Source organism: Piliocolobus tephrosceles, chromosome 4, assembly GCF_002776525.5.
Source record: "Piliocolobus tephrosceles isolate RC106 chromosome 4, ASM277652v3, whole genome shotgun sequence".
Classification (NCBI taxonomy): domain Eukaryota; kingdom Metazoa; phylum Chordata; class Mammalia; order Primates; family Cercopithecidae; genus Piliocolobus; species Piliocolobus tephrosceles.
The window spans coordinates 99,132,108-99,144,761 of record NC_045437.1 but is presented as its reverse complement, the minus strand read 5'-3'; positions in this window follow the sequence as shown (position 1 = coordinate 99,144,761).

Sequence of the window (12,654 nt, the reverse complement as noted above, 5' to 3'; positions counted from 1 at the left end):
GTTAATGGTTGAAATTTTTCATTTAATCATGAAAGACATGAATCCCAAAATTCAAATTTATGCCTATATACCTTAAAATAAAATTGCATAATATAAAAATAAAAATGTTTTTTAAGTATCAGAGATAGAAAGACAGATTAGATACAAATGAATGATAAATTTGATTATAATAGGCTTTTCAAAGTGAAAGCCAAAAAACGGTGGAATGTTATCTTCAAATTTATGATTAAAAAATCACTGTCTTCAGAACTATTTGGTTTTGAAAAAAAAAAAAACTGTCAACCTGAAATTACACACTAATCAAAAAATATCTTACGTGTATGAGGATTTAAAAAAGGCTTTTTCAGACAAACAAAAATTGAGAATTTTACTTAAAAATGATTGTCACTTCTGAAACTGTACTTCAGGAATAGGAAAATAATTCCAGGACAGTAAAAGGCAAGAAGAAATTATAAACAAAGGAAAACCTGGCTCAATCTCAGAAAACTTGGCTGATTAAAGAGTAGTAGTAATAGTTACAGTAATTGCAGTGCTGTTATTAGTAGCAGTAATAAAACAATAATAATAGTGGAGGAAAAATTATAAAACCTTACATTTTTACATCACATATAGTATTCTTTGCTTTAAATTATCTTTTGTTTTACAATATTTTATAATTAATAGAGCTTTATTTGCTTTTTATTTGCCTGCTGTAACTTTTTTCCATATTTTAATTTTAGTATTTCCTGTCTTAATATTTTAAATATATATGTCTATAACATGTGATTAATGTCTGTTTTGCACAAATTTAACCCAAATACTTTCAACATAATTATTGATATATATTTAATAATTTTTACTACCTTGATGTTGTTCTTTATGTATTCCGAATTTTCTACTTTTTTAAAGTAAAATGTTGGCTTAAATGTTTTCTGCACTGTATAATTATGGGCACATCAGTCCTCATGTCAAGAGTCTCTTGTGTAACCCCCACCTTCCCTGAGTTGTCCCTTGGCCACCCTGTGGGATTAAGAGTGTGCACACTAGAGATGTGGCATAACCTCCAGCTGATGAAACTAGAGAAGAGGAAAAGGCCAGTGTGGGTTAAAGAAGCAGGCTTAGAGCTTGATCAGAAAACTCCGAGTTCCTGGAGGTGTTGGTGTAGCCTCTAGGCCTAATGGACTCCTCATCCAGTGGTAAAGGGTGAGGCTGGAGTAGAGTGAGATTAAGCTGGGCCTTATAAAGCACAAATCTGGAGACAAGGGTACTCCTTCCCTGAGTCTAGGGCAATATCAAATATATTAATATAAATAAAATAATAAAACTTTAAAGTTTACTAAGCAAAAGACAAATCCCAAAAGAAAAAAGAGGGGGCCGTTTTATAGGAAAGGAAGCATAATTGTCTAAGAATAATATGAAAAGATGTTCAAGCTAGTAATTATGAAAGTACACAAATCTAAATATACCACAAAGATATTATTTCATACTCATTAAAACAACAAAAAGTAAAACAGCATGACAAACTTTATTATCTAGAATTTGGCAGAACAAGACTTCTCTTAGACTTCTGGTGGAAATGTAAAATGGAGCAGGCATTTTGAATAGCCATTCAGTTTTATCTTCTAAGTTGAAAGAGTCTTTCTCACAATCCAGAAATTCCATTCATGGGAATTTATGACTTGGAAAATTCTCACATATGTCCAAAAAGAGACATGTTCAAAAATGTTTATAAAAGCATTTAGTTTGTATTGGCAAATAAAGGAAACAATATACATAATAATAAATAAGATTATACATAAATACATTGTTTCTATTTTTTGTAATGGAAACAATACCAATATGAAAATGAATGAAATTGAGGTGTAGCTATTAAAATAAATAAATCTTTAAATAAAATTTTGAGAAAAAATGTCAAATTGCAGATCATATATATAAATGTACATAACATTTAATAAAATTCTAAATATCATTTATAGGTATTCTAGTACAAATGTATGTAAATACGATATATGTAATAAAAATTACAAAGAAGTTTAAGAAAAAAAAACAAAACGTCTAGTTGCAGCAGAAGCAACATGCTGCATTGCTTACAGTGGGAGATACATAATTTTCTTCCTACCTCTGAAAATGAATTTTGTTTTTGCCTCAGTCTGGTTGGACAAATTTTGGTTACCTGCCCACTCCACAACAATTAAGAATTGTAGACGTAATAACCAGATTGACTTAAATTTGTGTTTCTAAATTAATAATTGCCAAGGGGGACATGATTCCTATAACTAGATGATTTAATTAGATCTTATCTCTAGACATGAAGATAGAGTCAGCTTCCTTTAGGTCACCTGGCAGTTTTCGAGAGACAGAAATAAAATAGATTCTTTTTTAGGAAAGAGAAATTTGCAGGAGTTAGTATTGTAGTGCCCAGGACTATACTGGCAACAGTGGGATTAGGGGTAGAATGTGGATGATGAGCTATGAGAGAGATAAAGAGAAGAGGGAAGAGGATAGAATAAGAAAGAGAAAAAGAGAGGAATTAAGTTTGGTACTATGGTACCTGGATTGTATATTTTCATAGAGAATATTACCAAGAATTAAATACGGGGAACATAGGAGGAACAGAAGATTTAAAGAAGATGCGTTCAGTTTTGGACACACTAAGTTTGTGGTAGCAATGAGGCAGTCAAGTAGCATTTGGCAGTTAAAAATACATATATGAGGGCGCGGTGGCTCACGTCTGTAATCCCAGCACTTTGGGAGGCTGAGGCCGGCAGATCATGAGGTCAGGAGATCGAGACCATCCTGGCTAACACGGTGAAACCCCGTCTCTACTAAAAATACAAAAATTAGCTGGGCGTGGTGGCGGGCGCCTGTAGTCCCAGCTACTCTGCGGCAGGAGAATGGCGTGAACCCGGGACGCGGAGCTTGGGCGACAGAGCAAGACTCTGCCTCAAAAAAAAAAAGGCATATATGAAGTTCAAGAGAAATCTCAATGGAGCAGCAATTGGGAATCATATGTATAAAAATCATAATTTGAGACATGGAAAAAATACATTTGCCTAAAGAGAAAAGGGCTTAGTATATAGTGATTTTGAGGAACATAGCATGTAAGAAACGGTCAGAGAGAAAAATTAAGAAGGTGAAGAAAGAAAGAAAAGGAAGGAAGGAAGAAAGGAAGGAAGGAAGGAAAGAAGAGAAAGAAAGAGAGAGAGAGAAAGAAAGGAAGGAAGGAAGGAAGGAAGGAAGGAAGAAAGAAAGAAAGAAAGAAAGAAAGAAAGAAAGAAAGAGAGAAAGAAGGAGAGATTAAAGTGGATACAATAAAAGCCAAGGAAAAAGAGTATATGAAGAAAGTGGGAGTAGTCAAAATTGTCACATGTTGCTGAGCATCAGGGGGAAGTAAGTGAGCTAAGTGCCTACTAGATTTATGATGAGCAAAATGGTTGTTGTAAAAATAGGATAAAAGCAATTTTCGAGGAATTGTAGTTGCAGAAGTCAAATGGCAGTGGATCAATGCATTTGAGAAGAGCAATTGGAGATATCAAATGTAAACAACTTCTATAAATATGGCTGTCAACAGAAAATATCACACTAACTGGCTGGAGTACTGATGTCCGTAGAGGATGGTAGATATGAGGGCTGTTGCTATTACTGTTGTGATGAGCTTGAGCATGTTCAGAGGTTGGTGTCAGGGAGCAAATAGCAGGTTGTTGTTTATGAGGAAAAGTATAACTAATAGAGCTAGATTGCTCAGAAGACAGAGGGGATAAGGTGGAGTCCAAAACACAGGAAGAAAAAATCGCTGTAGTAAAGAGAGGATTTCCTCCATTGCCACAGAGGGCATGAAGAAAAGGATGGGCACAACTGAAGGTAATTTTGTAGTTTTTGTAGCTGGAATTTGAGAGAATTCCTCAACACACAGGATCTTCTGAATGTGTCTCTTCTCTCTGTCCTTACCATCATTTTATCACAACCTGATCTTTGCAACCTTCTCTATTTTCTGTCATAAAATCAGCATGATAGCTCTTTAACTGATCTCTTGACATTTTCTTCTTCCAACTCACTCTCCTCTCTACTGTGAAGGAAATCTTTTAAAAATTTCTCTCTGATGAGGATACGAAAGTTGTTGTAACTGCCTGGCTTTTTTCTAAATTATGAGCCTTTGAAAGAAAGTCTGTTGTTCATCACTCTGTTCCAACTGTTTTTTTATATAATAAATGTTTAAAAATAGTTTAAGAAATTAATGTGCAACTATTTTTAATCCCACTGACACCAAAGTCTTTGCTTTTTATAGAGGTTTCCAGGTGATAGCTTGCTAGGTATAGGTATAAAATTTTCTGTGGATCTTAGAGGATTCACAAGTAAGGTCTTTGGAACTTCTTTTCAAAGCCATTTTCCAACTTGTCTCAGCCTCCCAAACCTACATATCTCATATTTAGAGGCCTATTTCAGCAAAGTTTGTTCAATTGTAAGTTGAAATGTATCTTCCAAAAAGATCATTCAAATCAGAACCCCTAGTTCCAGTAAATGTGGCCTTATATGGAAATATAATCTCTGACGATGTGATAAAGTTGAGTTCATACTGGATTAGGGTGTGTCCTAATTCAATGACCAGGATCCTTATAAGAAGAGAAAAATGTGGACATAGAACATAAAGAAGATAACACCATGTGAAGATGGAGGCAGAGACTGGAGTGATGTGTGCATCAACCAGGGAACACCAAGAGTTGTAGGTAATCACCAGAAGCGAGGAAGAGGAAAGGAAGGGTTTCCCAGTAGATTACAGAGAAGACACAGCCCTGCCAACACCTTTACTTCTACTAGTACTTCTAGCCTCCAGACCCGTGAGAAAACAAAGTTATGTTGTTTTAAATGACATAGCTGTGCTACTTTGTTAAAACAACCCTAGGAAACTGTATATGATGATGATGATGATTTGTATTATTATTTTGCTTGCTTAGATTTATTTCAAGAATGTTATATAAAAGTTCCAACTAGACAAATTTGATTTGTCAAGTTTGATTAAACACAAAAGTTTGATTAAAAACTTTTTTAATCAAAGTTTTTCACTCTTTCATCTAGGAAGTTACTTTTTCCAATTACCATCTGTAATTTATACAGTAATCTTGCCCTTATCTTATGATCTTTAGAACAAAAATGCACTTACTCTTGGCTTTTTTTTTTTTTAAATTTCCTTTGTGATTTTTTTGGTTTTCTTTTTAACTTCTGTGTTGTTTTTTGACTAAGAGGAAAGATCTGAAATGACATTAATCTGTTGAAGTTGCTATGAATCACACTTAGGAGACAAAAACAACTAAGTAGGTGGTAGGACAGATTTGGCACCAGTTAAATACTTCGCAGAAGAAATTTCATAGGAGAAAAATCTCCTTGCCAAATGATTTCTGGAGGATCACCAAAACCTAAACACCGAAATGTTTCAACTCTAAAACTGCTTCACAACTGATAAAAAGTAAACTCACATGGGAGTTTGTTTTTAAAATATATAGGTACACCTCTTCTTACTCTTTTTTGAAACTGGAAATAGCAAAAATGCAGCTTAGTATTTCTTTAAACATGCTTTATCATCTCAAAGTCAGTGAACATTTAAATCATTTTTCAAAAGTAAACATTTAGAATGATATTAGAGTAAAAAAATACAGTGTTATACTAGATTGCAATAGGTACATTTATCTCAATTTATGCAAAAGTCTTTCAAAAATGTGTATGTAAATTCCATTTTTATGTCGTGATCTGATAGATGACACTACTGTTTAGTTCACCATGTATTATGAACCAAGACAAGTGAAAGTAAAAAAATAGATATGAGATGTAGCTTCTGTTTTTCATTTCCTTTGAAATATTGCAACAGGTTAATTTTTTCTTCTTATATGTGATAGATTTGTTATATGATGATGCTATCTAAAGTGATTATTGTCATATTACTTTTTTTTTTTTTTTTTTGCTTATGCTCAGTGACAAGAATATATTAGTATTTTTAGCATGCGATTTTGCCTTGTTTAAGCAAGTCCAGGCCCAAAGATTTCCAGTTATTTAAGGAAAATATCTTTTGGTTTACTTAGCTCAGGAGTAAAGGAGAGAGATAAAGAGAATGACAGCAATTAATTCCTTGTGCAAGAGTTGTAGATTATGGTAGTGACTTCTGGCTGTACATTCTTTCCCCATAGAGAATTTTTTTTTCTTTTTTATGGGGAGGTGGTCAGTATGGCAGAAGAGGAAAGGCAAGGGTTATGCCCTTAAGTCTGTGTGGTCTAAACTTTGTCATTTGCCATAAAAAAAGACAACAGATAGTACTATTTTACCTATTACAAGGACACTGGTGGAAATCTTGTTCTTTGCTTGCAAGTGTGTATCTGTCAGCATTCCCTAGCCCTGGATATACAATCTTTATTAATCGTTGCATATGGTTCTTTGCACATGTTATCATTTTAAAATATTGCTGTAATTCTATTTACATTTAGAAACACACTTGAAATAAATACTGAGTGCAAATTCAAAATATGCATGTTTAGGAAGCAACTTATTAGAATTTAAACAAGATTTTCACTCTTAGGAGAAATATATAATGTTTTCCCACATTGTAATAAAAATCCATCTCAAGACCATCTAGAAATGTAATTTATAAATTAGCAGTATCTTTGACGAGACAGACTGAGTTTAATAACTGCTTACATGAGCAGAGCTTTCAATATTTTTCTTCCTAGAACATTCAAGTGCTAACTAACCAATAATGTTGATTTTCTTTTTTCTTGTGTGGTCTGTTATTTGGGAAGATTTTTTGTTGAAAAAACAGACTACATTTATTAAAGAAAATCTTACACGGTTTTGTTAGAGCCAAATATGTTGTTTTTATTAGTCTCTCTGGCGTATTGTACATAGCTTTGGTATCTCCATTACTGTCTTTGAAGATCCCAGATAGTGTACAACAGACCTAAAAAATTACCCCCCTCCCTGCCCCCACAAATATATAAATACCTCTTCTATACACAAGAAGAGTGTGTCTCTCCTAGTATAAAGCACAGAAAATGTACATTGGAACAGTGACTATGAGAAAAATTATTGCTTTTTGTTTCAGAAGTGTGAGTAAAGAGAGAGGAATATATTTTTTAAATCCTACTTTAGAAATTAAAACTTATTTCCTCTCTGAAACAATGTTTATCTTAATAATTATGAATGGTTGGAATTCTATTATTTCTTCTATAAGTCAGATTGACTAAGGGCTAAACACACTGTTTTGATATGGTCTAAGAATTTGGTCACTAATTAAATGTTCTTATCTATTCTTTTTTTTTTTTGAGATGGAGTCTCACTCTGTCACCAGGCTGGAGTGCAGTGGTGTGATCTCGGCTCACTGCAAACTCCAACTTCCTGGTTCAAGTAATTCTCCTGCCTCAGCCTCCCGAGTAGCTGGGATTACAGGCTCGCACCAGCACAACCAGCTAATTTTTATATTTTTAGTAGAGACGGAGTTTCACCATGTTGGCCAGGATGGTCTCTATCTACTGACTTCATGATCTGCCTGCCTCACCCTCCCAAAGTACTGGGATTACGGCCATGAGCCACTGCGCCCTGCCTCTTATCTATTCTTCTGAAAAATGTCTGGATTTCCAAAATTAAGTGAATCACCCAGAGTACTACAAACTATACTATTCTTTTGTGCTCATCAGTATCAAAGAAATAAAAACAGAGCTTATAAAAGTATCTGGGGCTGCAATCATTTACATCAGAGCTTTTTGCACTTTGTTTACATTACTCAGATTGGTATGTACCTGAGACACGCCTCTCATTCTCACTATGATTGGAGGTTTATATTGTGAAAATTGTCACCCTTTCAGAGCTTGAACTATCACCTATTTTATAGATATCTACAAATGTCAGATACATAATTTACATGTATCATGTGCTATGTGAAGATTTTAAAATTAGAGTAATGATGCAATTAACTAAAAGTTTGTGTGTCAGTTACGGTTCTCTACAGGGACGGAACTAATGGAAAGATGTGTGTATGAAGGGGAGTTTATTAAGGAACATTGATTCACATGATCGCAAGGTGAAGTCCCACAATAGGCTCTCTGCAAGCTGAGGAGCAAGGAGCTAGTCCTAGTCCCCAAACCTCAAAAGAAGGGAAAACCACAGTTCAGACTTCAGTCTGTGGACAAAGGCCCAAGAGTCCCTAGCAAATCACTGGTATAATTCAAAAGTTCAAAAGCTGAAGAACTTGGAGTTTGATGTTTTAGGACAAGAAGCATCTGGCATGCGAGAAAGATGATGGCTGGAAGACTTAGTAAATCTGCATCATTCTAGCCATGTTGGCAATCGATTAGTTGGTGCCCACTCACATAGATGGTGGGTCTGTGTCTCCCAGGCCACTGAAAAATGTTAATCTCCTTTGGCAAAACCCTCACAGACACATCCAGGAACAATACTTTGCATGCTTCAATCAAGTTGACAGTGTTAACCGTCACAAATCCACTTCTTGTCAACTTGAACCCATATACATCTCCTGAAATCATAATCTCCAAATAAATATAATAATGCCAAAATTACACCCAATATAATACAGCTATCACTTGTATAACCGTAAGTGCACTAATCTTAACCTAAACACTGTTACATAAAGTTAACACTTAAAACACTAATATGAAGTCAATAAATCTTTTGCCACATGATAAAGAGAAAGAAAATAAAATGAAAGATATTTTCTTAGTACAAGTGTATACATACACAAAGATATTCTTAACAAAATATTCATGACAATTACAATCCTTTTTTCTGCAACTGGTTACCTAGTAGTAGGTGGTGTTGATGACTACCTTCTTCTACTACCCATTCTGTATTCCCTTTGCCTTTAGAAAGCCTCTCAGCTGGTCGTGATTTCTTAGGTGGTAGAGTGACCCAAATCTTGATTCCTGAAGGGTCTGAACCAGTTGTAGTCCTGGCTGGATTGGGTTGTTGTAGTTTCCCATTCACCTTTTCACAGGGCATGGTAATACTAAGACACCCTAAAGGATTCCCTGTATTCCACGGATACTATTCCTTTCCTCCACTGGAGCGTAGTAAACTGATTTCACCTTGATAGTCTGGGCCAATCACTCCAGCCAACATTGTAACTCCCTTCTTAGCCTGTTGACTTAGAGGTAGGAGGAGCCCAAAGTGGCCAGGTAGCAATTTTAACTTCTGGTTTAATGGAGTAATTGTTGTGTGTTCTGGTGGCAGCATTCTTCCCTCTGGAACTAAGACCTCTGGGCCAGCAGAACAGAACATAATGTCACAGGAGCAGGAAGCAAAAATTTTGCTAGTGGGTCACTAGGGGTGATGGTGAGTGGTGTGACTTCCACTTCCACCCCTCGATTCCTGGACCCATGAATCCTGGCTATGGGAGAAAGAGTACCATATATTGAACACTGAGTCAGAGTGTACACAGTCTTCTGGAGAACTTTGCCCCAGTCCTGCAAAGTATTGTCACCTATTTGGCATTGTAATTGTGCCTTCAAAAGGCTATTCCATCGTTCTATCAATCCAACTGCTTCAGGATAATGAGGAACATGGTAAGACCAATTTGACGAGCATGAGCCCACTGCCACACTTATTTAGCTGTGAAGTGAGTTCTTGGTCAGAAGCGATGCTATGTGGAATGCCATGATGGTGGTTAAGGCATTCTGTGAGTCCACAGATAATAGTCATGGCAGAAGCATTGTATGCAGAATAGGCAAACCTCTATTTGGAGTAAGTGTCTATTCCAGTGAGGACAAATCGCTGCCCTTTCCATGATGGAAGAGGTCCAATATAATAAACCTGTCACCAAGTAGCTGGCTGATCACACCAAGGAATAGTGCCATATTGAGCAGTGTTGGTCCCTGCTGCTGGCAAATTGGGTACTCAGTGGTGGCCGTAGCCAGGTCAGCCTTGGTGACTGGAAGTCCATGTTGCAGATCCCATGTATAACCTCCATCCTTGCCAGCATGGGCTTTTTGTTCATGGGTCCATTAGGTGATGACAGGGGTGGCTGGGGAAAGAGGCTGAGTGGTGTCCACAGAACGAGTCATCCTATTCACTTGATTATTAAAATCCCCCTCTGCTGAGCTCACATTTTGGTGACCATTTGGTGAGCATTCACATGAGACCCAAATATCTTCACAGGTCTTGATCATTCAGAGAGGTCCATCCACATACCTCTTTCCCAAATTTATTTGTCACCAATTTTCCAATAATGCTTCTTCCAAGTCCCTGACTATCCAGCCAAACCATTGGCTATAGCCCATGAATCAGTATGTAATCAAGGTTCACTGTTCGAAGTTCTGCCCACTGGGAATACTTCCCTTTGTCAATGTCCTTCAGGGAAATCCTAGAAAGGGTTGGTAGTGTGCAGAGCCATCTGTAAACTAGACCCTAGTATTCTCTTCCTCTGTCAACTGATCGTAGGAACTCTCCATGAAGCCATCAGTGAAGGCTGGAGGAGAGAAGACAGGGTGGCAGGAATGGAGACGATGGGCATTTGCACCGCTTCCTTATGTGACTTACTTTTGCCTTCAGAATTGGCTTGAGCCCAATCACACATATACCACTTCCATTTGATGACGGAACGCTGCTGTGCATGAGCCACTTTATGGCTAGATGAGTCAGAAAGCACCTAGTTCATGATAGGCAGTTCAGGTCACATGCTGACTTGATGACCCACAGTCAAGCGTTCAGTTCCCACCAAAGTCCAGTAACAGGCCAAGAGCTGTCTCTCAAAAACAGAGTGGTTATCTACAGAAGATGTCAGGGACTTGCTTCAAAATCCTGGAGGTCTCTGCTGTGATTCACCTGTGGGGGCCTGCTAAAGGCTTCAAACAGCATCCCCATCTGCCACTGACACCTTGAGCACCATTGGAGCTGCTGGTCATATGGCCCAAGTGGCAGAGCAGCTTGCACAGTAGCCTGGACCTGTTGCAGAGCCTTCTCCTGTTCTGGACCCCACTCAAAACTGCCAGGTTTTCCAGTCACTCATTAAATGAGCAGGAGAAACACACCCAAATCAGGAATGTGTTACCTCCAAAATCCAAAGAGGCCCACTAGGTTTTGTTCCTCTTTCTTAGTTGTATGAGGGGTCAAATTCAGCAACTTATTTTTCACCTTAGAATGAATATTTCAACAGGCCCCACACCACTGCACCCCTAGAAATTTTACTGAAGTAGAAGGTCTCTAATTTTAGTTGTATTTATTCCCCATCTCCTGGCATGCAAATGTATCACCAATAAGTCTAGTGTGTTTGCTACTTCTTGCTCACTGGATCTAATCAGCATAATGTCATCAACATAATGGACCAGTTTGATATCTTATGGAACAGAAAAGCAATCAAAGTATTTCCAAATAAGATTATGGTGCAAAGCTGGAGAGTTGATATACCCCTGAAGTAGGACAGTGAAGGTAAATTGCTGTCCTTTTCAGCTGAAGGAAAATTGCTTCTGGTGGGCCTTATGGACAGGAATGGAGAAAAAGACATTTGTGAAATCAATGGCTGCACACCAGGTACCAGGAGATGTGTTAATTTGTTCAAGCAATGAAACCACATCTGGTACAGCAGCTGCAATTGGAGTGACCACTTGGTTAAGCTTACAATAATCCACTGTCATTTTCCAGGATCCATCTATCTTCTGCACAGGTCCAATAGGAGAGTTGAACGGGGATGTGGTGGAAATCACCTGCCCTGTGTCTTTCAAGTTCTTGATAGTGACACTAATCTCTGCAATCCCCCCAGGGATATAATATTGTTTTTGATTTACTATTTTTCTAGGTAAAGTCAGCTCTGATGGCTTCCATTTGGCCTTTCCCACCATGATAGCCCTCATCCTACCAGTCAGGGAGCCAATGTGGGGATTCTGCCAGCTGCAAAGTATGTCTATGCAAATTATGCATTCTGGCACTGGGTAAATGATGCAGGATGAGTCTGAAGAACCAATGGACCCACTGTAGGTTGGACCTGAGCTAAAACTCCATTAATTTCCTGACCTCCATAAGCCCCTACTATAACTGGAGGACCACAGTAACGTTTTGGGTTCCTTGGAGTCAATGTCAGCTCAGAGCTAGTGTCCAGTAGCCCCTGAAAAGTCTGGTCATTCTCTTTTCCCCAATGCATAATTACTCTGGTAAAAGGCTCGAGGTCTTGGAGAAAGAAGGGAGAAAGATTAACAGTATAAATTGTTGGTAGTGTAGTAGGGTCCTTCCTCAAGGGGACACAGGCTCTCCTTTATTCAAGGAGTTCTGGGTCTATAAACTGGTTCAAGTCTGAAAATTGAGAGGCTGTGATTCTCTGTTTTTATAATTCAAATTTGTCTTTTGTCCACTCAGCCTGCAAGTTTTCTGCTTATGCAATTTAAGTAAGACTGTAGCAGGTTTCCTATCAATTTCACTTCTAGGAACACTGTGATTAATTAGCCAATGCCAAAGCTTTACATGAACCAGACTATTTTGATTGCTGCTTTCCCTCTGCTGTCCTTTATGGTAACTATGCCCACCTTGTGTTTGATGGTTGAGTGCCGCCACTTGGCCCCTGCCATCTCAGGATCCAATTATTCTCATTGCATTTAAATTTTCTCATTGAATGACTGCAGTTCCTACTGTAAGATCTGGCATACAAAGAAGAGCAATCAGAGAACTCTTCAAGATTGCAGGTGTTCCTCTCAC